Source organism: Mustela nivalis (genome assembly GCF_964662115.1).
Source record: "Mustela nivalis genome assembly, chromosome: 14".
In the NCBI taxonomy this organism is placed as follows: domain Eukaryota; kingdom Metazoa; phylum Chordata; class Mammalia; order Carnivora; family Mustelidae; genus Mustela; species Mustela nivalis.
In genome coordinates this window covers 34,576,372-34,603,937 of record NC_139033.1, presented here as the reverse complement: position 1 = coordinate 34,603,937, position 27,566 = coordinate 34,576,372, and the positions used below count along the sequence as shown (strand labels likewise).

The 27,566-nt window shown below is 37.8% G+C and overlaps 1 pseudogene across 1 annotated transcript; it reads left to right on the top strand.

Moving 5' to 3' along the window:
- Positions 1 to 27,410, top strand: LOC309848043 (glutamate decarboxylase 1-like; annotated as a pseudogene). The gene is made up of 14 exons (XR_014316570.1): positions 1 to 106; positions 761 to 1,005; positions 3,530 to 3,620; positions 6,268 to 6,383; positions 6,900 to 7,015; positions 8,665 to 8,744; positions 11,327 to 11,381; positions 11,890 to 12,006; positions 12,884 to 12,948; positions 13,051 to 13,129; positions 17,945 to 18,094; positions 23,276 to 23,383; positions 24,972 to 25,061; positions 27,237 to 27,410. The product of XR_014316570.1 is annotated as a glutamate decarboxylase 1-like (transcript).
- Positions 27,411 to 27,566: the final 156 nt, after the last annotated feature.

The following is a 27,566-nucleotide window of genomic DNA, read 5'->3' as shown; positions in this document are numbered from 1 at the left end:
ATGAGAAAAAAGTCTGGTCCTACTTTTCAATCAACTGAGAAAAATGTGACAGAAGATGCTCAGACTGAGAATGTAATGACTAATTTATCAAATGCTTATGCTTCAGGTATGGGTGTCCATAACAAACGCTATTTGTTTCATTCTTTTTTGTCATCTACATATTTATTGAAGCAACTGTAATTTCCTTAAGTTTTGATGCTATAACTTTTTTTTTTGAGAGAGAGAGAGAGAAAGAGCAGGTGCAGAGAGGGACAGATGGAGGGAGAGAAAGAGAGAGAGAGAGAAATCTCAAGCAGGCTCCACAGACAGCACAGAGCCCGACACCAGGCTCGATCTCACAACCCTGAGATCATGACAAGAGCTGAAATCAAGAATCGGCTGCTTAACCCACTGAGCCACCCAGGCGCCCCTCTATGCTTTAATTTACTTCTAAACGTACAATGACCAGCTCATTTTTTGACAACACAATATAATAAGGTTCCACCTGGGGGATCTAGAAGGTTCAGTTACTCTAATGGCATTAATCTAAAATGGCTGTGTGTGTGTGTGTGTGTGTGTGTGTGTGTGTGTGTGTGTGAAAATTGTTATCCAGTGGGACTTTGAATGAAGATTTTAAGTAAGATTTGGACAAATGTTACTTGTTATTTGACATGGACTTTTAGTATCTTTAATTGCCAATTATCAAAACTCTATTCCCATGGTGATTTTCTTTGGTACTCTAGTCACTGACCTGGCTGTTTCTCTCTTTTTTTCTCTCTAGATTTGTTGCCATCCAAGGATGGTAAAGATTTAATAAAATGTTTTTTGCTACGAGTGGTAAACATTCTTCTGCATTACATCAAAAAAAGTTTTGATGTTAAGAGTAAAATACTGGACTTCCATCATCCTCATCAACTTCTTGAAGGTTTGGATGGGTTTAACTTGGAACTTTGTCTGACCACCCTGAATCTTTGGAGCAGTTACTTGTTGACTGTACAGATACCTTAAAGTACAGTGTTAAAACAGGTGATTTTCAGATAGATGAGCTTGAGCTGGAGAAGGGTTGAATAGTCTTAAGTTATGTGTATGTTGACGATGGTCCAGTTTTGTTTGTTTTTATTTAAAACATTTTTATAGTTTACTTTCAAATTGGTGTTATCCCATTGAATTGTTTATTAATTAAGAAAGAAAAGTAGAAATAGTTTTGGTTTGGGGAGTTTCATCGCAAGGGCAACTAAATGTACCATCTTAACTTCTTTTCATTTATCTATTTCATTTGGTCAAATTCATTATTGATGCTCAATTGGTTATCCTTTTACATCAATAAAATATAGAGAGATAATATTATGTATGTATAATTATGTATATATACATCCTATATTTTAGAAATTGTTTTCCGATTAACTTTATTGTAACTTTATTCTTAGCCAATTAAAGCAATGGTACTTCCAGGAGCTAACACTGTTCGAATAGGCTGTATGGCCCTCTTTTTCTAAAAGTCTTAACTGTATACTAAATAATGTATTGGAAACAACATAGTCTTTGGAAAGAGACACACACAAAAAGGGTCCAAATACAACCTATATCCCTGGGTTTATTATCCATTTCTTATTATGTGATCTGTAAAATATTTCATGGATATTTTAATAACTGGAAATCATTTGTGTATGATGACTGGCTTTGTATTTGATAGACATAAAATAGACACTTAAAATAATGTATTTTTGACATCCCAGAAACTTTACCCATCACAAATATTTAATCTTCAGAGCAAACTGATCAACCATGCCACCAAGGGAAAATGACTTCTATTAAAAATGCTCATTTCTACATTAATTTCAATAACAAAACCCCAAAAAAGTATACTCATTTTGACATTTATTTTATATAAACTGGATATCCTTTGAGAGGATACTATACAATGTTACCATTTGAAGTCCTAGGAAAGTCATGGGGAATTTCTCACAGAATTTTAATTATTATAAGAAAAATACCACAAAGTAATATGCTCAATATGATTTCAATCATGTTTATATTGTAAACTCTTTGAAAGTGTATATATGTATATATACACATATAAAACTACCTATTTATGAAAACACATTTTTAAGTTGTACCTTCCAAATGTATTTATTATAAATATTTGGATATTTATAATATCCAAATTATAATATCCAAAACTATGTAGATAATTTCTCTACATCTATGCATAAAAATTACTATTCTGTATGTATTATTTTCTATTCTATGCATTTCTATAACATGCAGTGTATTTACAACTAAAAAAAAAATGACTGAATAAGGCGAAAAGAAAGCCTCATAGGATTCTTAAGACTAAGTTCAACCATATAAAGAAAATGTGAAGTGGGAATAAGTTTTCATTAGAAATAAAAATAGCAAAAGAAGTTCTGAAAAGCAGCAGGGGAATGGGAAAGCACTCTGACAGATGTAAATCAAGTTGTATTCCCTTCCCTCCTTCGGCATTGCAAATGCGGAAGAGTCTCTAGAGGCCCATTCCCTGCCTTTGCATTGCCCTGTATCAAGCACTGAGGGAAAAGTCAAAGATGCTGAGAAAGCGAAGAGTAAATAAGAGAAAGAAACAGTTGGTAACTAAGCCAGACATTCCATTCCTTCCACTGTAATGAACATGTACTGAGCACCTACAGGTTACAAACCATGCAGGTGCTTTGGAGGAGGGGCGCTGCAGATGAGGGGAAGCGAGGGAAAAGAGGTTTGCGGAGAGCTGTGATGGACTTCATCCTCCGGATAGGTCATCAAAGAAGTGCAAAGACGCTAAGGAGGAAATTAATTTAAACGGAGTTGACTATAGAATATTCAATGTGGCAACAAGGCTTGGTGATTCTTTATTAATATAAATCCTCAAAATATCATTCTAATATCTGTCCAAAAAATGTGGAAGCAGCTTTTGAGAGAAAAAAAAAATTTATTTAATTTGATTTAGGTGATTCCTTCCCTACCTTCCCCATGTGCGGTTTCACACACCCCAGCCGGGGTCTTTCTATTTTAGATCCAGGATGGCTTCCTCCTTCTCAGGCTTAGGAGATCTTCCTCAACCCAATGACTTCTCGAAGCTGCTTCTCCTACCCATGATGCATCTCCTCCACTCTCTGTCTGGAAGCTAACTTTAGCTCTTACCAGAAAGGTCACTTCCTCCATGAAGCCCTCTCTAAGGATTGTCTCTCCTTGCTCCCCTGACCGCCTTAAGCCCCTGGAGGCATGGTCTTATGGTCTTACAACGACCCAATCTTTTCCTTTGTGGTACTTTTCACAATTGCAGTGAAACACATGGGTGTTTTCTTCCACTGGTCAGTAGGATCTGCGCCTCTGTCCACCTGTTTGCTACCGTGTTCCCCGTGCTGAGCACTGTCACTGCCTATGATGGTTCTCCATAGTGTTTATTGAATGAAATAATTCGTTTATGTGTGTTTGATCCCTGAATACCTGTTCACTGAGAAACTGCTAGAAATTGAAATGCTTTTTAGTCCCATGTTTTTGTTGTGGCTCATTTGTAGTTTTGTCTGTTGTCTAGGACATCCTCGCTATTTTAACCAGCTCTCCAGTGGGCTAGATGCGGTTGGACTTGCAGGGGAATGGCTGACCGCCACTGCCAATACCAACATGTGAGTATCCTTCTGGGCTCAGAACACACATAAATAAGAACGAAGATGTAGATTGTATATTTTTGCTGGATATGATGCTTGCCATGTCAGAACCAAATAGTCCATACCCTGAGAGAAATGCAAAACAGCTGCTCCATGTTCCCTGGGTAAACTGTTCAAGGTTTATCCAGTCCTCAGGACAGGCTCTAGAAACTTCCAAGATCTTAATGCCTTTGTAAGGAGTAAAGGTTACTTGATGAGTCTGGGTTAGTGGTGTGCCAACTCTGAATCTGGTTCTAGGGTTGGAATCATTTAAGCACTCTCCGCAAAGAACCCACAGTGTACAATAGTCTAAAAGACACACACACGTGTATGGAAAGTCACCTGAATATAAATTAGAACCTGAATCTGATCGAAGGTGAAGAAAGTAAACTTCTAAAGGAAATCAAAATCCAACTCCAGTGTGATTCTTTAAAAATTTGACCTTTGCCACAACAAACCTGTTGGTCCTATAAAAATTAGATCTACTGCCGTAGTGTTTTGAAGCAAAGTTGATTTTAGGGCAATATTTTTCAAGGTTATAAGGACAGGGAAATGATTGGGTATGAAATTGAAAGGAACAGACTGTGTCAAATGTTAATATAATTTAACCAGCAATCAAAAGAGAGAGCTGGTAGGAATTTAAACTTTAAAATCAGGAACTAAATGTTTATGAGGAGAGACTGCTTTGTGATGTGGAAAAAGTAAGGTTTATTTTAACTGTTTGTTATCATTGGGGTTTTAATGATGCATGGCTCACTATAGTAATCAGCATTTTGTAGGTATGAAATGCAAACCTAAATGGCTTACACAAGCTACTGCTATTTTTAATTTTCATTGCTTGATTATGGCCTTTGAAACATGCACAGAGTTCTATGTTACCTAAAATAACTTTATCTTCAGAGAGAATATGTTTCTTTGCTCTATAAATGATGACATAAAACTCAATTTATAAATCTTACTCCATTGTTAGGAGACTTAATCATTCTCTACTGAGGAAAACACAGAGGAAGAGCTCCTTTTTAATGAATGGAGATCTCTTAGCATACTCTGAGACAGTGGGAACAGGGAAGAACCAAATTCCAGTCCTACCAGCCTCTCCAGTGCTGGGAAGTTTAGTGAGTCTCTGAAAATAATGGCATGGCAATAGGAGCAGAAGGGTGGTGTGTGTAGATGCTGAAGCTGGCTTGGCATGTGCTGGCAGAAAACGAGCCGGTTGAAATACCAGTGTATAAAGCTTGCTTCTTACATGGTGGCTCATGGAACAAGAGTCTTAATTCTCCGGGGCAGTGGGTTTCCCTGCTGGGTCTCCGTGCAGGGCCCCTGGGCAAAAGTGTTTGCCCGACTACTTTATCAGGCCACGCCATCCTGAAGAACAGGGTTGAGGAAAGACGAAGGGAGTCGGGACGGGGCAGAAGAGCTCCTTGAGGGCGATGATAGACCTGCTTATACCATTAGTATAAGCAGTAGCGAATGTTCCATTGTCTGGGATACGTGCCCTCCTGTCAGCAGCTGCTTCAAAGAGAAGCCCATCTGTAGGGAACAAGGGGAAGGAACTGACTTTCAGCCAGGTCTCTTATGGCCAAAGGACTTCACTGTGGGATGTTAACTCCCCCATGGTTGGACATTCCTGGGACTCCCAGAAGATTCCATGACTTGCCATGCCTGGATACGAATGGCAATCCCTGGGCTGGAGGTCAGTGCCTGTCTTATAGGTGGGAGGCAAGTCTCTGTTGGGTTCGAGTGTGTCTCAGTGGAAGTGGTCACAGCAGTGGCTGGGCCTGAATAATGTCGGGAAGCTTTAGAGACAGAGCGAGCTGAGAGCAACTCAAGTCGCACGTAAATGGTGTCCAATACTGGTATCTCTATACAAGAACAGTTACAGTGGTCTTTAAAAGGGTTTTGAGGACAAACAGAAGAATTCCTTGAAAATAACTGAACCAACTCTTTGATTTCTGAATGCATGGTAAGTACTTCATTGCTGACTGTATATGGTGTGTAAGCTTATAGCCTTCTTTTTTATCTTAGCTCCTTCTTTTTGTGGAAGGGACTCTAATCTCATGGTGTGACTCCAAGGAGAGTCCCCGTTGCCATGTTTTCTGAATTCTTGTTCATGAATCGCATACTGTTCTTGCCTTGTACCCTCTGCTTGCTTCGAGCTATTACTGAAAACATAATAGCATTTCGCCCTTTTTTGGTGTGCTCATCCAAAGTACAATCTTTAGGTAGAAAATCATTATCAATCAATTTTGAGAAAAGGCTTTTCCACCTATTTCATTTTCTGCACAGTATTGTCTGTAGCTCTAGATCTCTTTCTTAACTGGCCACATACATATAAAACTGGGCATTTTCTGGATGTAACAGTATTGTGTATGTAGGGGTTACTATCAAAATTCCCAGTGACTGCACAAAACAATGGAGTCCATGATACTGTTTTTGTAGAACTTTGTAGAACTAATATACTCTTAATCTGGAAGGGGGGTTGAGAGCATATAAGTTTTAACTATTTCTTTTACAGTCTTCTATAGATTACCAAAAAAAATGTTTATAACCTTATCTAGCACATGATTTTTATCTATCCTTTTCCCTTTTATATGATTCACAGTAGAAATCCATGTATGTAATATAGGTTTACCTATGAAATAGCTCCAGTATTTACTGTCATGGAAATGATTCTTCTTAAGAAAATGTACGAAATTATTGGCTGGCAAGAAACAGAAGCAGACGGAGGAGTATTTGCACCTGGTAAGAAAAAGCAAGAAATCATTTCTCTAAACTAAATAAAATATCTACTAGGAGACACTCACAATATATTTCAACAAATACTATTATTTTTGAGAGATAAATGTTCATGCCTCATTGTGTCAGTTAAAATTATGAACAAAAGTTATGAATTGTGGTATTTGACATTTCTCTCTACACTTACAAGGAAAGACATTTTTAAAATAATGTTGGTGCAGGATGCCTAGGTGGCTTCGTCTGTTAAGGGTCTGCCTTCTCCTCAGGTCACGATCCCATGGTTCTGGGATCGAGCAAGGGCTCCTTGCTCAGTGGGGAGTCTGCTTCTCCTTTTGTCGGCCATTCCCCCTACTTGTGCATGCTCTCTCTCCAGTAAATAAATAAAGTCTTTAAATAGAAAATAAGATACAATAATGTTGGTGATTTGGCACCATTTTCGTTTCAGAAAGCTCTCAAATTATGATTTCAATAAACATTTCTGATATTTGAAATTAGGTTAATATTACTATTTCTCTTGCATAGGTGGAAGTATAGCCAACCTCTACGGTATATTACTAGCCCGTTATAAGCAATATCCAGAGATAAAAAGACAAGGCATGACCGCACTCCCATGTATCGTGTTATTGGTTTCTGAACAAGTAAGTATCAAGTCTAGGTTTTTCCAACTTTTAAGAGTCTTCTGGGATGAACTGTAAAGTAATTGGAAGTCAGAGAATATTAGCTTCACTCTAACAATATAAAGATTCAGTAATCTCTGTGTCTGGGTCTGCATATTGATATTAGAAAAAAAAAACACTCTCCATTCAACATGGACTCTAGAGATTAGCAATACAAATAATTCAGGATTAAAATTTAATTTCAAAATATGAGAAACTGACAAAAATGGGATTATAAATATAAAGCATTGTTCTCTTTACAAAAAAATCAAGCTATAAAAAGTTTAAAGACTTAATGATTCTCTTTATCATTGAATGTAGAGAAAAATGTGATTGATGTTTTATTTTTCCAGTGAGGATCAAAGGAATCAGTTAAAGAGAAAGGCTTATTTTTATAGACTAGGTCCTCAGCCAAATGTTTCTGATATTGACAATGTATCCACTGATGTCTCCTTTTGTTTGTGTTCCAATCTTGTGCACAGCATCAACGCTTCTTTTTAAAAAAATCAATTCATCCCTTTAATAAATCTGGTCACATTTTCTTTTCCACCTCAGCGACATTTGTGACATTAAAATGTAATAGTTGTCCCAGTTTGAGAATTCCACATAAAAGTGCCTGGAAACACACAGTTTTCTTTGAAATGTCTCTGTGTTTGCAATATGCGTCTATGACCAAACTCAAACTGGCATATATATCAAGTTGGAGACCACTGCTGCATGATTAGTGTCATTTACTGTAAAACATAAGATGCTGGCTTACAAATGTCATTTTTATCATTTGACATGTTTTGGGTTTTTTTTTATGGGATTTTGTTTTGTTTTGTTTTTGCATAGAAGGAGTAAATATGCTGAATTCCCATAATGTAGATTTAAAAAGTCGTTTTCCTATTTAATTGGTGCATTCTCCATGGAAATGAAGCATAGTTAGGGTTTTAAATTTCTTTATTTTTTTTCTTTCATATATCTGGTCTTTTCCTGGCAACTAAAAATAACCGGGTCCAAGTTTAGATCTTGAGCTGCTAATACCTCCATCTTACTGATATTATTTACACCAGGCAGAATGATACAAAGAAATAGTTATTTAGAAGGCAAGAAGTCAAAGTTGGTGTCAAAGTCAAGATTAAGAATTACAGGTATCAGAGGAATCAATGGATTTCTCCAAGCCTAATGCATATTTTATATACTACACACACACACACACACATATACCATATGTATATATGTATACATATATACATATGGTATAGTATATATATATGGTATATATGTTTGTAATGCAAGAGTTTCACTGTCTGGAAAATGTGAGGATTTTATCTCTAGAGAATATTATTACTAGATTTACGAGTGACATGACATTCTATGTGTATGGAGAACTAGAATACTGAAACTCCCACTGCTTGTGAAGAGTTGTGTGATGGTGCCTTCTAAAAGGGGCGTCGCAACCTCCTTCATCTGAACAAATGTCATGATGAGGGTCTGGAAATATGCCTTGAGACCCGTACGTGTGTATATAGAAGTGTGCGTGCGCAAACCCATTCAAAGCTACATGTTCACGCTCCCAAATGCACTCGTGTGAATCATCATGGAATGCAGAGAAATGAATGCCTTTTCTATTTTCATTTTTGCCCAAGGGTCATTATTCAGTTAAAAAAGCTGCAGCAATCCTTGGTATTGGAACTGACAATGTAATTAAAGTAAAATGCGATGAAAGGTATGTTTCTAACACAGTCTCAAAAATCGTTATCGTTATGCTTTGTAAATTAAAATCCTATTTCCTATTCCAGTTTTTAGCAAGAATACTCTCCCAGTTTCAATAAATTTTAACTGCCATTAGTGTGAAAGAAGCATCAAAGTCATCCTATCCTATTCTTAACATTTCTTTACTAAATATAGTCTTATATAAGTGGAACTATCTTCCCATTTTAAGTGTATTGAATTATATGTAATATAAATACACATAAAAATATAATATTTGTAGATAAAAATTCAACTGCTTCAGCAATCTACAAAGTAAAAGTGTATTTCTGTTTTCCTTGAATGCCATGTTTCAGAAATAAATAATATGACAACTATAATATATATTCTGAGGATCATTTTTATGCATATCAGACATACTCATACATTAATTCTGTGTGTATTCTATAACTTGCTTTCATAGATTTTTTTTGGTTTTAGGATATGTTTTATAAATCTTACCCCATTAATTCATGCAGACCTTATTCTTTTTTAATTACTTCAGAGTTTTGCACTTTATAAATGCTACAGAATTCAGAAATCTTATTTTAAAAGACACTTCAGTGTTTCCCCCTAGATGTTAGTGTTTAAGAACAATGATTAAATGAATATTATTATATAAAATTATTTGAGAGTCTGTGTTTGAATGTCTCACATGAATTCCTAGAAACTGAATTATTGATTCAAAGGATGTCTGGATTTAAAATTTCATAAAGACTTTTTTAACCCTTCAAACATTTTTAAGTTAATTGATGCTCTTATCTACAGTGCCAACCCTGAATATTAACAATACTTTTATTATTGAAAATTCTGACCAGAAATTGTGTATAACCGTGATTTGTCTATTCATGTGCTTTGCCCATTTTTCATTGGTTGTTTATTATTTGTTATTGGCTTATAAGGAGACTTTATGTATTTAGAAAATCTGAAACATAAAATAAATGAATATAAAGTTTCTTGCAGATGTGTTTTATAAGTTTATTATTCAGTACTTTGTCATAAGTTGTTTGATTTTCTTTATGTATTCTAGGTACATTTCCTGAGACTCACCCCTGCCCAAGATACTTTACATTTTTTTTATTATTATGAATGGGATATTCTATTATTTATTCACAACAATTTGTTTATATAAATAGGAATATGATTTACTCCTGTAAGCACCCAGTTGCTCAACATTCTTATTATTTTCATAGGCTTTTTAATACATAATTTTAGATATTCCTGGTATACTGCCATATGTTCTCCCATTAGGGGTTTTTTTCCTCTTTCCTTTTTTCTTCTCTTTTCTTTGTTCTTCTCTTCTCCTTCCTTCCTTCCTTCCTTTCTTTCTTTTTCTTTCTATCATACATTTAAATAATAGATAATTTCTTCAGAGAAAAATGCTATAATACTGATGGTAGTGAGCGTCCTGACGTTAGTGGGAATGCTTCTAGTGAATCACCAGTAGGCATGCTCGGTTTCAGTGTGATACCCGGATCGAGTAGATGAGTCTTGACTTGTTTCCCTCAGGTTTTGGCTGTGAAGAAGCATGAAGGCCATCTGAAATTTGCCACCCTTTTTCCTCCTTCCCAATTGGATACCTGATTTTTATACCTTGATGTCAAGAGGCTTTTACTTTTTCTTTTTAAGTTTTTATTTAAATTCCAGTTACTTAACATACAGTGTAATATTAGGTACTGGTGTACAATATAGTGATTCAACACTACCGTGCAACACCAGCGCTCTTCACAACTAGAGCTTTCCTTCATCCCCATCACCTGTTTCACCCATCCCCCACACACCTCCTGTCTGGTGACCATCAGTTTATTCTCTGGAGCTGAAAGTCTGTTTCATTGTTTGCCTCTCTCCCCATTTGCTCATTTGTTTTTTTTCCTAAATTCTGCATATGAGTGAAATCGTATGGTATTTGTCTTTCTCTGACTGACTTACTTTGCTTAGCATAATACCTTCTAGCTCCATCCACGTCGTTGCAAATGGCAGAATTTCTTTCTTTTTTATGGCTGCGTAATAGTCCATTGTGTATATATACCATATCTTTTTATTCCCCCCCCCCCCTCAGATCTTGGGTTAGGTTAGGATTACAGCCAGGGTAAGGGTGAGGGTATGTGCCAGAGAAGAGGTTTTTACTTTAAACTGCTCAGTAGGGAGCCTGCTTCTCTCTCTCCCTCTTCCCCTCCCCCTGCTTATATGTTTTCTCTCTCTCTCTCTCTCTCTGAAAAATAAATAAATAAATAAGTCTTTAGACATAAAATATAATAAGTTGAAATTTAATCACTTGAAAGATTATCATTCTACATCTTTCTTAGAAAGCTTAAGTAATGTAAATTTTAAGATGACTGAATAGCACACTAAACATTCTTTAATTCAACAGGATATTTACTATTAGTTTTTGGGAACTGAACATTTACCCAGTATCTGTTTATGGACATATAAATGCCTTAGGGAGACACTAAAAACTAATAGTTTTTAGTCTTGTGTATCATTTATTCTTCTCATTGGTAGAACTGCTATGCGTATTCAAATACTCATAATAAATCAGTGTGTATTTGTATTTTTAAGGGGAAAGATGATTCCGGCTGAGTTAGGGAAAAATATATTACAAGCTAAAACAAAGGTATGTTCTATAGCTTCATACTTAACATGTAAATTCATTTTTATTTTCTTTACCTATCTTCATTGGTGGAAAACAACTGGTAAGGTAATTACCAGGAGAAATAAGATAATCCCTAAATGTAGGAAATTCCTTATAAAATTAAAATGAAATAATTAAGATTGCGCTATTTCTCTCCATAATTTTCTGTCAGATATCCGATGAAAAGTTATCAGGACATGGACTACATAAAGGAATTTGGACATCTCCATTTTCGTGGTATTACTTTGCAAAAATAAATTTGGAGAGAAATATAATAACTAAAACTTAGAGGCAGTGATATGAGTTCCTTTTATGGTTACACTACTTCGTCTAATCCTGGAGATACCTCAGAATATTTGAAATTGTTAGATACTTAGGGTTTGTGTCCAGGTCTTCCAGCTTCCTGATGCCAGGAGTGTATGGTAAAGTGACAGGACTATTCCTGTGCCTCCCGAGGCCATGCCTACAACTTAGTTTGTGTCATCACCAGGGCCAGACTCCTTTCTGTGTCACAGCCACAGCCGGCACCACAGTGTTTGGGGCCTTCGACCCTCTCCACGACATCGCCGATATTTGTGAGGTGCACGGACTCTGGATGCACGTGGATGTGAGTCCCCTCCTTTAGTCTGACTCAAAACTACTGCTTTAAAAAATGTGTCCTATGAGCAGTCCTTAGAATCACTTCATTGGCATTGCAGGCCCAGTGAAGTTTTCTCTGGAAACTCATTTTTATAATGAACAAAATAGACTTAATGTATTAGCCCAGAAAGAGCTACAAATGTATCAATGTTTTTAAAGAGCCCAAACCTCTCCTCAATGTGTGCGAGTAGGGGAAGGAGCAGAGGGAGTGGAAGAGAATTTCAAGCTGACTCCACACTGAGCGTAGAACCCAATGTGGGTCTCAACCTCAGGACCCTGAGATCATGACCTGAGCCAAAATCAAGAGTCAGGTGCTTAACCAACTGAGCCACCAGCTGCCCTTTAAACCTGACTTTAATAAATCAAAAGAAAATTTAGTCCATTACTCTAATAAACATTTCAAAATTAATACCTATTAAAGAAATAACAATTTTTGATGCTATTAATTTAGTACAATGACTTTGGGCAAAACTCTTCAGCTTTGGTAAGAGTTAGACAAATTTAAAGTTATACAATCTGGTAGAGATGTTAATTTTTCTGTGGTATTGCCAAATTTAGTGCCAGCCTTTTTATATGTCTCTGGAAATTATACAGAAGGTGTTTGAATTAATTAGAAACCTTTATAAAGCTTTATCATGACACGAATAGGCAATGAGAATTCATAGGAGGAAATTTTAAAATGCATTGTTCTTATAAGGAGTATAACGATAGCCAAGTTTATAATTATCTAGCATAGCAATTAAAGCTTCATCAACTTTTGAAATCAGTTTAACATGGGAAAAAGTCACCAATGCTATTTAAAAAGAAAGAATTAATAGAACAAGGAATATCTTCGGTACCTGTAGGCAGCCTGGGGAGGTGGACTGTTGCTGTCCAGAAACCACGCCCATAAACTCAGTGGCATTGAAAGGTAAGACCTGCGCCATTACTTGTGAAAACAAAATAACCTGTTTAGACTTCTATTCTCTTTCATTAGACCTTGAGCGCTGATTGAAGCTATTTTGTCACCTAGGGCCAACTCTGTGAGCTGGAATCCACATAAACTCATGGGTGTCCCCCTTCAGTGCTCTGCTATCCTGATCCAGGAAAAAGTAAATGATTTCTTTCTTTCTTTTTTTTTTTATATTTTATTTATTTATTTGACAGAGAGAGAGAGAGAGATCACAAGTAGGCAGAGAGGCAGGCAGAGAAAGGGGGAAGCAGGCTCCCCGCCAAGCAGAGAGCCCGATGCGGGGCTCGATCCCATGATCCCATGACCCCGGGATCATGACCCGAACCGAAGGCAGAGGCCCTAACTCACTGAACCATCCAGGCACCCCACTTATTTATTTATTTTTTTTTTTTTTGAGAGAGAGAGACAGTGAAAGAGGGAATACAAGCAAGGGGAGTAAGAGAGGGAGAAGCAGGCTTCCCACAGAGCAGGGAGCCTGATGTGGGGCTCAATCCCAGGATCCTGGGATCATGACCGAAGGCAAACGCTTAACAACTAAGCCACCCAAGCGCCCAGTGATTTCTATTTTTAATTAGTGCGGTGATGGATGTCTTGTCTAGCTTCATTGTGAATGTTTAAAACCAAAATAATTATGGCCTCGGTGAATTAGCACAGTGCAGCACAATTTGCCCTCCTAAACTGATCCTTCCCCCTTGATCGTTAAGTAGCAGTCACTGGGCCATTTAGGTGCCACAAGACCAAATGAGTGTAAGGACAGGTGTTAACTCCATGTGTGGATAAGATCTGGGATCACACAATGGGTGGCGATAGGGTCTACAGAAAACCTGATCGCTCATGCCCCACTTATTAAAAACACCACAAACAAACGAAATGTCTCTTAGAGATCACGTTTGGCCCACTGGAGCCACTTGTTATTTCAGAGTGTAGGGCCAAAAATGTCGCTCATTTTAAATGCAGATAAGTAGGAGTAACTGCAATATATTTAGCATAGCACAAATTTATGGGTTGTATGAAATTATTATCTCCTTATACGTTTCTGTGTTTTATCTCCATCAGTACTAAACTCAATGTTACACAAAGAGATAAGCCCATGATCTCCTCCAAGGAGGGATGCAGTGATAAAATGCAGCTTAGGAATTCTTATCTCCATGTCATTGTCAGAAATGTAAATTCGTCTTGTGTAGTATCATTTATAGCTTTGTTTTCTTTCCTACTCAACAGCAATCCAAAGACTTTTGGATGTAAAAATAAAGTGTCTGTGTTCTTAAAAGAAACTGCATTAACTTTAAGGCAGTCCTCAGTCTGTTTTAAAAAAATTATTTTAATTTATTTTTAAAAAGTATTTAAATTCCAGTTAGTTAACATACAGTGTACAATATAGGGCTGCAATATGTTTATGCAACACCCGGTACTCATCCCAAGTGCCCTCCTTAATCCCCATCACCTGTGTTGCCCATCTGTCCCACTGCGCCCCTCTGAGGACCATCAGTTTGTCCTCTGTAGTTGAGTGTGTCCCTTGATTTACCTCTCTCTCTCAGCCTTAAAAAAGAATGAAATTTTGCCTTTTGCAACATGAATGGAGCTAGATGGCATCTTGTTTCAGCAAAGTAAGGCAGTGAGAGAAAGATAAATACCATATGATCTCACTTCTGTGTGGAATTTAAGAAACTCACTCTTGAGTACTCAGTGCCCACTTTGTCTCTTCTTCTTCTTTTTTTTTTTTTTTTAAAGATTTTATTTATTTGTCAGAGAGAGAGCACAAACTGGGGGAGCAGCAGGCAGAGTGGACAGAGGGAGAAGCAGGCTCCCTGATAAATAAGGAGCCCCATGCGGGACTTGATCGCAGGACCCTGAGATCATGACCTGAGCCGAGGGCAAAAGCTTAACCACCTGAGTCACCCAGGCGCCCCAACCACTTTGCCTCTTCTTTTGCCTCTTTGTTCTTTCTCAGAAGTGCAGGCTGGCACTTTGAGTTCTGCTTCAGACTGTGAAGTTGGCCACATGGCAGCCATAGTCTTTCCATATCCCATCAATAAAAGGGCGGCTTCCTTGTGTTTGAAGCCTGCAGGTTAATAAGCTACTCCTTCCTGTCTGTTCCTGTGTGTCCCATACCCAGAAATGACAGTTTGACTACATTTGTTTTCTTGAAGAAGCTTCGGAAGTTTGCTCCCTCTTCCTGTTGCTGACAGGTCTGTCCTCAACGTTCAGATTTCTGATACCTTTATGTTTAGGACTCAAAAACAAATGTTGGGCCATCTTCCCTGATTTCTTCACCCATAATGAGTATATTGAAATAGTACATTTTATTCTCATACCACATATCATGTGTTCCTCAAATAAGTTCAGTTTCTGTTTTCTTGTTTTATACTCCTTCTTATTTTTTCCTAAAGACAGATAGATTGTCAGTGGAGGGAGAACAGGATCCCCAAACTATTAAAGCTTTCACTATTTTTAAGGTCATCTCTGGAAAATAAGCCTATTGTGGTGTATCCTTAAATTAAGAGGAGCATTTGATTCTTATCTATTAAACGATCTGAGTGCCAAAGGTTTCACATTAGACCATTTTGACTCATGCCTTAATGAGCCACTTAAACCACGAATATTCAATATTAATGTATTTTCTGATGCTCAAAAGGCACTCTCAGTATATATATTTTGCTGTAACTCTACATAAAATACAATTAAAACTAATTTTCCATTTCTTTTATGTAATCGTGTAAGGGAAAGGAAGTGCCATGTGTTTTTGAAACGAAGTGCTAATCACGTCAATCTCTTTCATCCAGAAGGGCCTTTTCATAATGCAAAACTGAAACCCATTCCGTGGCTCCTCATTGCTTTTAGGATGGGGATTGAAATCCCCGACGTGGCCTCCAAGGCCTGGGAGGTACATCCCCGTGCCCTTCTCCACTCTCCCATTCATCTTGTGCTTCCTTTTGCTTTCTGCCCTTGATAACCCTTGACCTGCCCTCACTTCCACGAGGGAGCCATGCAGCTCGGCCCCTGTGACCTTGGCAGGAGTTTCTCCTCCTACCTATCCAGGGGTGATCGCAGGCCCCTGAGATCATGACCTGATCATGACCTCCACTTTGTCACCCACACCTTCCCCCAGCATCTTCCTCGTTTAGCTCCTACTGAACTCGAAAATGACTTTTCGCTGGAAGCCTTCCTAGACCTTCTGACAAATTGAAATCCTTGACCCTTAGAGCAGAATATCCCAATACTGTGAAATTCCTTCCTAACATTTATCCTGGGTACAATTTCACATCCACGTATGCCATATTTGGTTCAACCCACCCGCCCACCCCACCCAGCAGCCCAGGTTGTAAGGTCAGTGGGGCAGGGCATGTCCACCCTTGCTCGCCGCAACTCCATGGCCCTGCACAGTGCGAGACAGTTGGGGGTAACTATGACTAACTGTAGCTTACTCATCATGTCAGGAGAGTAGATAAAACCTATACTGATTATATGTTTTAAAGTATTTTTAAATAGTCTCCAGCTCTTGCTAACATAACATTAAAAAAGGAGTTTGAAATAGGCTAAAGAGAAAATATTTTCACGTGTTAGGAGGATTCCCAACATGTAGACACTAAGGCACTCTTTGCAAGGTATCATTTCTGTTCCTTTTCCCCTAACTACTTCAGTTCTTGCCACCACATTGTGCCCCTTTGCCTAGATCCACAAGCCCATCCTAAACAAAGGAGTGTGAGATTTTTCCTTTGAAGTTAGCCTTCCACAAACTCCAAGAAAGATCCCAGATCGATCACTGTTAGGTTATGTGACCTTGAAAATTGCTCAATATGTTGATGTATCCATTTCCTCAGTCTGCAAAAATGATACACAATAGTACCTCAGCTGTGAGTTTGCTGTGAGGCTCAAATGATGTACTAGTTGTGAAGAGGTCAGTTATAATAAACACATAATAAATATATTGTTATTTGATTCTTGTACGAAAGTAGAGCTTCATGTCTACTTAAACACTACCCCATCTGCGCATGTGCGTTTGCCTGGGTCGTGCTCTCTCTGAACACAGCCTTTGAGAAAAGCCTCTCTTTAACTGGGGGATGGGAAGCATACTTTTTCTCTAGTGATTACTTCTTCTTTTTTTTTTTTTTTAAGATTTTATTTATTCCTTTGACAGAGATCACAAGTAGGCAGAGAGGCAGGCAGAGAGAGAGTGGGGAGCAGGCTCCCCACTGAACAGAGCCCGATGCGGGGCTCGATCCCAGGACTCTGAGATCATGACCTGAGCCGAAAGCAGAGGCTTAACCCACTGAGTCACCCAGGCGCCCCTCTAGTGATTACTTCTTAACCATCCAAAGCAAATGTTTCTCCATTCTTTCATCTTCTTTTACGAGAGAAGCACAAAATTAAATGAATGGATTACTTTATTCTCCACCGACTGTGACTCTCAGAGCACTTTGCTGACAGGAACCCAAACTGCTGATTCATGGGATAGTTTAGTGCAAGTGAACGAGGCCCTCAGTTCTCATTAACTTCAATACACAGTAGCAAGTAGTTTCAAAAAAGCAGCAAAACCTCAAGAACTCTGAGAAAAGTTAGAGAGAAATAGAGAAATCGTGTTACTCCAATTCCACAATCTGTTGTTCCAGATAAACCCAAAGAACAACTAGATGCACTAAAATCCTAGAAAAGTACCATTTTTTTATATAAAATAAACAAAATTCTCTTTAAAAGTGCATGTACTGAGTTACATACAGAATTGTCCAATCACTACATTGCACACCTGAAACAAATATAACACCGTATGTTAACTTTACTGGAATTAAAATACAAAAGTTCCTAAATTTTTAAAAAATAAAATAAATGAAGGTAACCCCCCCCCCCAAAAAAAAGTGCAGGTAGAGTAGAAATGCTAGGTTAATTGAAATAAATAGTGGTGGTTTCTTGTTGAAATGTATATAACCTGCATATAGATATATTATTCCTTCTTTAGGGTCTTCTGGAAGCATGCAACCAGATGTGAGCTGGCTATCTTTTCCAGCCAGATAAACTCTACAATGTGGACTTCAACGCTGGAGATAAAACTATTCGGTGCGGCCGACATGTTGATGTCTTTAAGCTGTGGTTAATGTAGAAAGCAAAGGTAGGAGTTTGTCGTCCCTTTTGTTAGGTCCTCTTCATTTGGGTAAAGAGTTTAGACTATTCTATTCTTTTTAGAGTTCTGTTTGGGCGTCTTTTCCAAAGCTTTAGCCTCCTTATTTTCCTAAACATCTCTCAAGGAAACCTCTGTATTTCTAATTACAGATGACAAGTTGGCTTCTCAGGTCTAATTTCTAACTGAGGTGGAAAAAAAATTGGCATGTTCCACTGTCGCTATATACTCTACCGAACTGGAGGAATAAAAATCTGTTAAGAATATAAACTTGTCTGCAACTTTTTAAAAAAAAATGATTTTTCCCTCCTACTCGTTGGAATTGTTAATAGTCAGGTAGACTTGAAGTCAACAGAGATTCTCAGACGTGAACCCTTACTTATTACATGGGTGTGCAGTCTGCCTTGGAGTCAAGGTCAGCAGATGGTCTCTCCGAAGATTATGACCATAGCAGGACATGTTCTGTACCCTTCGCCTGCGCCTTATTTGTAAGTTTTCACTGAAACAGTTGGCATGCTTTGAGAAGCTCTTTCTATCACTCCATTCCCAGTCCTCCATAGAAAGATGGACACTGGGTTCTGTGCAGAAAGTTCTGAAATGAGCTAACGCCATCTATAATGTATTACCAATGCTGCTGTTTAAGTTGAAGTCTTTTTTGTAGTTGTTGTTGTTGTTGTTAGAAATCTATTAGCACAAAACCAGAGGCACCTCTTTTCACAGAAGTCGCCCAGCAGTAACCTAATGTATAGTCTGCACTCTCATACAAGATCATTAGTTACTTGGGAAGACAATCAGACGTTAGTTCGTCTTGGAGGTTCACTGATAATTTTCAATATTTGAAGATAGGCATTCTCTAAGTTCTTTTTCTGAAGATTTTTAGATATCCACTTCGGAAATTTTGTTAGAACTTCCTTTATTCTAAGTTCAAATTTTTGAAAACACGAAGCCCAAAATTTTGTGTAGCTCTCTCAGACACTGGAAAATCCAAATACTCCGCAGTCTGACTCTGTATAGATTTTATTTATGTAAATATTCTCCTGGGCCTCCTGAATTCTATAAGACGTTGCTGGTTCTGCCAAAGCTTAGCTGTCAGTCACGGCATATACCTTGACTTACCTTAAACGAGTATATACCCCTAGATACTGGCCAACAGGTTTATCTTTGAACTAGCAACTGCTCAATATGTACCAAAATATTTAAAAAGGAAATTATGTATATAAGGGATTATGAAAAGGATCATATAGTTCATCTGCACCTTTATACAACAAAGGAGTGGCATTTAACCTTGTTAATGCAATCCACAGTAAGAAATACATTTTATGTTGTGGCCCAATAATTGTATACACACACACAATTAAAACAGAAGTTTCAAGAAAATACCTTATAATGTGAAATTCTCTAATATTTTTTATCCTACTCTTTCTCTTTGAAAGAAAAGCTGGTATGACCCACTTAACTGGTTCTATTACCTGCTAATGGCCTGCCACCTGTGGTTCAAAAGGTACAGATGAGCACGGTTGGCCTGGATTAAGCCAGACCATCAGAGAATTGTGTACTTGGGCCACCTTGTCTGGCCTTCTACAAAGCAGATATGACCAATGAATACTTAGTTTCTATATTTATGTACTTCATCATTCCTGTAAACACAGTTTTCTGAATCAGAGGAAGATCAACTATTTACTTAGAGAATATCTCAGTGTCAGTTTCCCACACCCCGGTGCCCCTCTGGACAACACGGCAAGGCCGTGGCACATCTAAGTGTGCAAAGGAGATTTCTAGCATAGGCAGAGACCTGCAATTAGGAAACTGGAATCTTGTACATGAGCTGGCACACCCACGCTGAGAAAGAGGGAAGGAAGGAGAGAGCTCCTGTTAACATCCTGAATGCTCAGGAAGCTTCTTTTGGTGGAGAAAAGGAAGTCTCTATCCCATTCTACCCCAGCATGAAAAGTATTTGACACCTGGGTTGATAAAGATTTTATTACCCTTTCAGTGGGCGCAGATGATTACATAAAAACTCAGTATACACTGGAATGGAAATGCTTTTCCCATGAAAAAACCACTTCTCACTCTGGAAATCAACTTCAGGAAATATCCACGACAGGTTGGAAAGAGAGTTGACTTGCAAGTTTGAAAAATTCTGTTTTGTCCTTCTTTGCTCTAATTATGCAATGAATTCTTCATTGGTGGCAGAAAGAGGAGCCATTGTTAATGAAATTCATATTTCCTATAACATACTCTGATAGGTTATAAAAATAAGGAGAAAATCGTATAATAATATGAGATGCTACAAACATTAACTATATATGCAAAAGCAAATATAACACAAAAGCTTCCTTTCACATCAATTTCTCTCCATGAGTTGGACTGGTTTTGGATTCATAAAATGAATCTGTTTTGGTCATGAGAATGCTATAGGGAGTTTAATTGTCCAAAAGCCCCATCTGCTTCTCTTAAATTCATAATTATGTTTGCCCAGGAGCTGTTTCCTGGAGTTTTCTCCCAGCCAGTGACTGAGCTTGTCAGGGATGCTAAGGCATTCCCCTTCCCGAGGGGCATAAGTCTCTGCTGACGGCTGACTTGCTGTGAGGCCTCCCCAGTGACCTTTCTGAATTTTCCTTAGACTTCATGGTAGTCTAGCGAGCTCCCCCCACTTAGCATCCCTTTCCCCTTCACTTAGGGCCCGACTTCTGCACAGTCTAACCAGCTCCTCCTACTCTTCCTCTCAGGTACTGCCACCAATAAAATCCTGGTACCTTTAATCTCGTCACGATGTCTGCTTTTTGGAGAACATGGGCTAACAGGGACCAATAAAACTTAAATTACAAGTGCCATTGCCTTTAATATTCAGCGTTTATAGATTTTTTTCACAGAGCTTAAAGATGCATTTATAATATGGACACACACCTTGATATTTTTCAGTGGCAGCTCAGTACGCATGAATGCCACCGAAAGCTCTATATGCACAAGTCCTGGAGAGAAGTCAACCGTACAGTGATCACTTCGGTGATCCTCAGCCTCATTTACTCAGAATCAAAAGTGGGAACATTCTTCATCAATAAATTTCTGTTAACTTTTTTCCTTCCCTTCTTAACTGTTTATAGCTTCCCCAGAAAACCAGACTGTCCTCAAGAATTTCTGGCATATCAGATGAAACGTGGTTATCACAAGAAATGAGTCCATTGATAGTGAATCATTCCTATTCTTAAGCATTTCAGATCTAACAATGCCTTTTCCAAATGTTTCTGCAAAATTTTGAGAGTTGGTTCTAACTACATATTCATATAATTACATTTTTTACATATATTATATGTTGTATATGTAAAACATACCTATTATACATATTACACAAACTATACATGTATATACATGTATATTTCCTGTGGAGAAAGACACTGAAGGCATTGAAAAGGATAAGGAGTGAAGGGAACAAAGTCTATTGGAAACAAGGTCTGATTTGAGCATGAAGTGTGGTTTCTTTCTTTCTTTCTTTCTTTCTTTTTTTTTAGATTTTATTTATTTATTTGACAGAGAGAACACAAGTAGGCAGAGAGGCAGGCAGAGGGAGAGGGAGAAACAGGCTCACCACTGAGCAGAGAGCCCCACGTGGGGCTTGATCCCAAGACCCTGGGACCATGACCCGAGACGAAGACAGCTAGCTGCCCCACTGACTGAGCCACCCAGGCGCCCCTGAAGTGTGGTCTCTTAGGGCTCTTAGCATCCCTGATGGCTCAGTTGTGTTCACCTGTACTTTCACTGAGAGTCACGGAGCTCCATACAGCACTGGGCTGGTAGAATTATCTTTCATTGAACATGGCAAAAGCTGTGTGCGACTAGGGTGTCAGGTCATGGAAATTGCGTGTATCTCCTCAGCTCACATGCATGGTCCATGGTCTCATTAAGGACATTTTCCTTACTCTACCTACAAACACAAGCCCAAGACAAAATTTTAAAGAATTTCAGAACAGCAATGGCAGAGAAATAAATTAAGCACAAAACCCTTCTGAGTATAGGGCCTGTGTGACTGTGCAGGTTGTATACCCAGGAAGCCAGCTCTGATGATAAAGGCTTATGTGTTCTACCATTTCATATGATTGTAAAGCCGGAATAACCATGAATGCATATCCTCAGCTTGGGCTGTAGGTGTGTGCACAGACGCAAAGAGATCAGTTGGGAAGCAATCTCAATAATGGGGGAGAGACCGACTGGGCCGGCAGCGGCAGGTTAAGGTATATTAGATTCTAATTACATTTTGAAGGTAAACCTGATGAAATTTACCAAAATGTTATATGTGGACTAGGAGAAAAAGCAGATCAAGGATACAAGAGCTTTAAAGTTTTGGGCTTTAGCAACTAGAGGATCAACTTAATACATTATTGACATTGGAAAGACTGTGGGAGAAACAAGTTTGTGTAGAAAGATCAGGAGTTAATTCTCGGACATGTCATTCTGAGGTGTTTATTAGTCATTTCAGTGGAGATTTGAATAAGCAGTTGAAAATTAAAGTCTGAGATTCAGAGAGAAGTTCTCAGAGGAAAACATAAGTGGGAACGTCACCCCTTTTGTGGTGCTTAGTATCATGAGACAAGCAGAAATCAAAAGGAAGAAGGTGGATGGAGACACACTGGACAATTCTGTGCCTCAGTTGTGCACCTCTTAGGGTTCTTCTAAAAGTAAATTTAACCAAGTGTATCAAGCGCTGAACTACATGCCTGTGAGGTAGCAGAAGCTCAACAGTCATTAATTTTGAAATACATTCTGCTGGCAAGTATGCAAAGGGCTTTCTTTGTAGTATTTCCTCCACTGTTGTAACAGAATATGTAATTTTTAAAAATTTCCTCTACATACTAGACAGATGAAAATTACATGTCAAAATATTTAGCAAACATGTAGATCTAGACACTGGGGCATGGAAGGCTAAGTATGTGGCCTGAAGTTCCCAGACAGTAGGGATCAAAGTGGGATGAGGAGCTGGCGATAAAAATGAAGTGATAATGGAGAACACCTACCAGGAGTAGGATAATAATCACATTATGAATCAAGTACATTTATTTATTTATTTATTTATTGAAATGTACATTTAAATAACTATAAGCAATTTCAGGAACTTTTTCAATGTAATTTAAAGGGACTTAATTTTGAATGGAAACTTTGATTTTGTTTTCCTTATAGGGAACCCGTGACTTCGAGGCACAGATCAACAGATACATGGAACTTGCAAAATACTTCTATAAGGTTTTGAAGAAAAAAGATAACTTTAAGCTTGTGTTTGATGCAGAGGTAAGGTTGTCTTTTTTTTTAATAATTTACTGGATTTATATTTTGTTCTCTAAGTATTTTTACCTGATTCTTACATGAGATAATTTTAAAAGTATACTTAGCAATTATCGTAAATATTTTATCTTATCTAAATGCATACCATTTAGGTTTTAAAACCTGTTTCATTTAAGTTTTATGTCTTATAAGTCAAGGGTCCAAAAGACTTTTATTTGATAATTATACTCAATATTTTCATTTTTAAGACAATTTAAACCGTTTGGTTGTATTTGCTTTTCTGATTTCTCTGGCACAGAATAAGAGTAATTTAATTGTTTCTGGCTTTTTTCTCATGTGTTATAATATGCAGCTGGGTTTCTGGACAGTAGGTCATAGGAGAAGGTGGACTTCGAATTATGATAATCTTTGGTAGATCATTATTAAGCCATTAAGTAGATATTAAGGAAAAAATTGAGATTTTTTGCCAGAAAAATGTCCATTTTCCTCTCCAAGGCCCACTCAACCATCCAATGGCATGAAACCATTTTAATAAGAACAACTGTTAGGGAAAAAAAAGGACTTTGTCTGTCTTTGAAATTGTCTTCCTCTGACTATATTATTGTCTTAATTTTTGTGACTCTCTTGCAGTCTTAAGTGGAAACTAGAAGTAAAGGAGTCTGGGGTTTTTTTATTTAATTTAATTTTTAAATTTTTCGAGAGAGAGAGAGAGAGAGGAAGGAAAAAAAGAGAGAAAGAATCTTAAGCAGGCTCCAGTAGGACCTCACATGGGGCTGGATCTCACAACCCTGAGATCAAGACCTGAGTTGAAGTCAAGGATCAGATGCTCAACCATTTGAGCCACTCAGGTTCCCAAAACGCTGTTGTTTGTTTTGTTTTGTTTAATACTATACATCCTCTACTAGTTTGTTTTCCTCTCTGGAATGAGCTCAAATTTAGGTAAAGTTCTCTTACATTTTTTATCTATGTGAAAGACATCCAGTCACTGAAACCAGAAAATTTGAATTCATCTTGAAAAGCCAACAGAGAGAGCTTAATTATTTCTGTCGAAGATTTTGAAAATGTAAACCCTCCTATCTCTACCCACAGCCACTGCTTTAGTGAAGTCTTCTCCATTCCTTCCTGACTTACAATCACAGCCTAATATTCTAATATCTAATATTCTTCCCTCTTTGCTTGTTCTCTTCTCTAATCCATTATCCATATTTCAATCCAAAGAACCTTTCTCAAATGTGAAACTGGAACTAGCATTATTGTGTAAAATATTTTGAGGAATGGTCATGGAGTGGGTGGTTGATGATCTCGGAGAGAACTGACAGACCAGAGCACATCGAGGATGACCTGGCTGGAGAGGAAAATCAATTGTGGTAGGAGAGGTTTTTGAGAAAGACAGAAAGAGCCTGTGACAAACTGAGCACTCTATGAGGACAGTGACCATTTTTGTTGTCTCTGTGTCTAGAGTCCGACATATATTAGGTCCTTAAAAACTATTTTTAAATATATTAATAATGAAATTCATTAAAATACCTCTGAAATACTTAAGGAATTAGGTATGGTTTTAAGGATATTTATATAATTTTTATGTTTGATTTAGCCTGAGCTCACCAATGTCTGCTTTTGGTATTTTCCACCAAGACTTAAACATATCCCAGAAGATTCTGAAAGAGATCAAGAACTCCAAAAGGTAAATGTATGTGTGTGTGTGTGTGTGTGTTATTTTTAATTTTAATATTGCCTTTTAAATAATGTGTCTATATGTTAGCTTGATTGGCTAGTATGTGGTATTCATGTGGTCCCAAGCCATTAATTTAATACTTGTATAGAGATGCGCTCGATCTCAACATGTCATTAATTTTGCAAATTAATCCAGTCATAACTTATATAATTGAAAAATATCTACTGAGTGCTTGATATGCAATATGCTGTGTTTCCTACTCTTGCTTAATCTATTCATCAATTAATATATATCAGATGTTCCAGTAGGAGTTAGAGGTATGAAATGAATTAGACAGAATCCCAGTTGGCCAGAACAACCCAGAATCCTCGGTTGGCCAAGAAAGCTTAGTAGGAGAGAAGACAAGAATATAAATAATCATAATACTAAACAGCAACAGAAGAGGTAGTTGGAGAAGTGTTACAAAATTTGAAATACTCATCAAAAGACCATCTGAGCAAGAATGTGAGATTTTATTAGAGAATAATGAATAACAATGGGGGATATTTCATTTTTACCTTAATTATATATGTTAAAATAAAGAGGATCACCACCAGTGTATGCAATTATCGCATATATTTATTGTAAGTTCTTAACCAACCTTAAGCATGCACCATGGATAGACATTTTACTTTGAGTTATGCCAAAGTCATGACCACTTATGTTGGGTCATATGTTGGCCCCCATACACCGAACACAAACTATTGATTTGGGTGTTTAAGACCTTCTGCTTCTTCTGTCATCAAAATTGTACTGGGCTTGGAAGTTCTAAGTGAAAATACAGATTGTTTTTTTGGCTGTTTGCTTCTCCTGATACCACTTTAATTATTTTATGCTTTGAGGAAAGTTTTAAGCGAAACCCTTCACAGTTTTCTAAATCTGTACGCGAGATCTTCCGTGAGGGCAGTGACCACTGGCTGAGAGCCTGTGTATGCAGACTGGCAAGCTGGCCCCCGAGGTGCGCACCGCTCACTTGCCAGAGAGCTGTCTTCTTCGGGGCATGTTCCTGGATGGAAGGCAAAGGGAAGACCATGACACAATTCCATACAATATTGCAAGCAATACTGATATCTATTATTTTATGATCATCTTGGTTAACTATAATATTCCATAGGGAAGGACACTACATTTGTCTTGACTACATTATTTGGTCCTGACTATATAAATGTCCAACTATAACGGTGATAAGTATATATATTTGCTTCCACACAGCCATTACGTCAGACTTATGGGAAGTTAAGTCATGAATAGCATCTGCGGCATTTTAAAAGTGAACTGTGTGCAGAAGCTGAAGTTTTGAGAAGAGGGGCAAGTTGGAGAGTTCTAGAATACCCTCCTCTGGCTTTCCCAAGCCCTAGTGCCACTTTGCCCTCTAATAATAACCCAAGATCACTAATGCGATCGGGTCTCACACGTGTGCTGTTGTTGGAAGAGCCGTGTAGGACAGTTACGCAGACGGAATTTGTTCCTGTGAAATTTACAAAGTAACTATGTTTTTGCTGCAAAATAGTGACCTTGTAGAAAAACTCAACATGTAATACAATAACTCAAATAATGAAAGTGACAATACCAAAATACACTATTTTTTCCCATTTCCTGTTTCTTCTCACATCTTTCTCAGATTCTTCTATTTGAATTGCCATATAAATGCAAGCAAAATGTCATAAAACCTTCTTTAATGCATTCTAGCACATTTATATCATTTTAAGTGTTTGGTCATTGTGAATCATGAAGTAATGAGAGCAGCAGTATGAATATAGAACATGCTGGGTGTATTTTTTTTTCCCTATACTAAGCCTCTTCTTAAAAATTATTCCTGATTGGGGCACCTGGGTGGCTCAGTGGGTTAAAGCCTCTGCCTTCGGCTCAGGTTACGATCCCAGGGTTCTGGGATCAAGCCCTGCATCGGGCTCTCTGCTCAGCTGAGAGCCTGCTTCCCTTACTCTCTCTCTGCCTGCCTCTCTGCCTACTTGTGATCTCTGTCTGTCAAATAAATAAATAAAATCTTTTTAAAAAATTATCCCTGATAGTTTTAAATTGCCTGCTATTTACTCTGAACTAATTATAGTTATGTAAGCCATCTAGAATGTGGGAGAGCATGGACTTGTAAAATTACCTTCTAATAATATTTACATTTACACACAGATTGCTCCGAAGATTAAAGCACAGATGGTAGAGGCCGGCACAACTATGATAAACTACCAGCCATGTGGGGACAAGGTAATTTTTTTTCGAATGGTTTTTTCTAACCCTGTCACGAGACAAGCAGATGTTGACTATCTTATTGATGAAATTGAAAGACTTGGAAAGGATTTATGAGACTTCAATATGAGCTTGGATACAAGTGTGAACAGCAACTTTAAAAAAATCTGCTGCTAAAGATAACAAGAGAGGAATCCTGTAAGTGGTATATCCTCTTTTAGAACTCAAGATTCTCATTTATCCTTTGCTATCTAAGATGATGAAAGGGAAGCC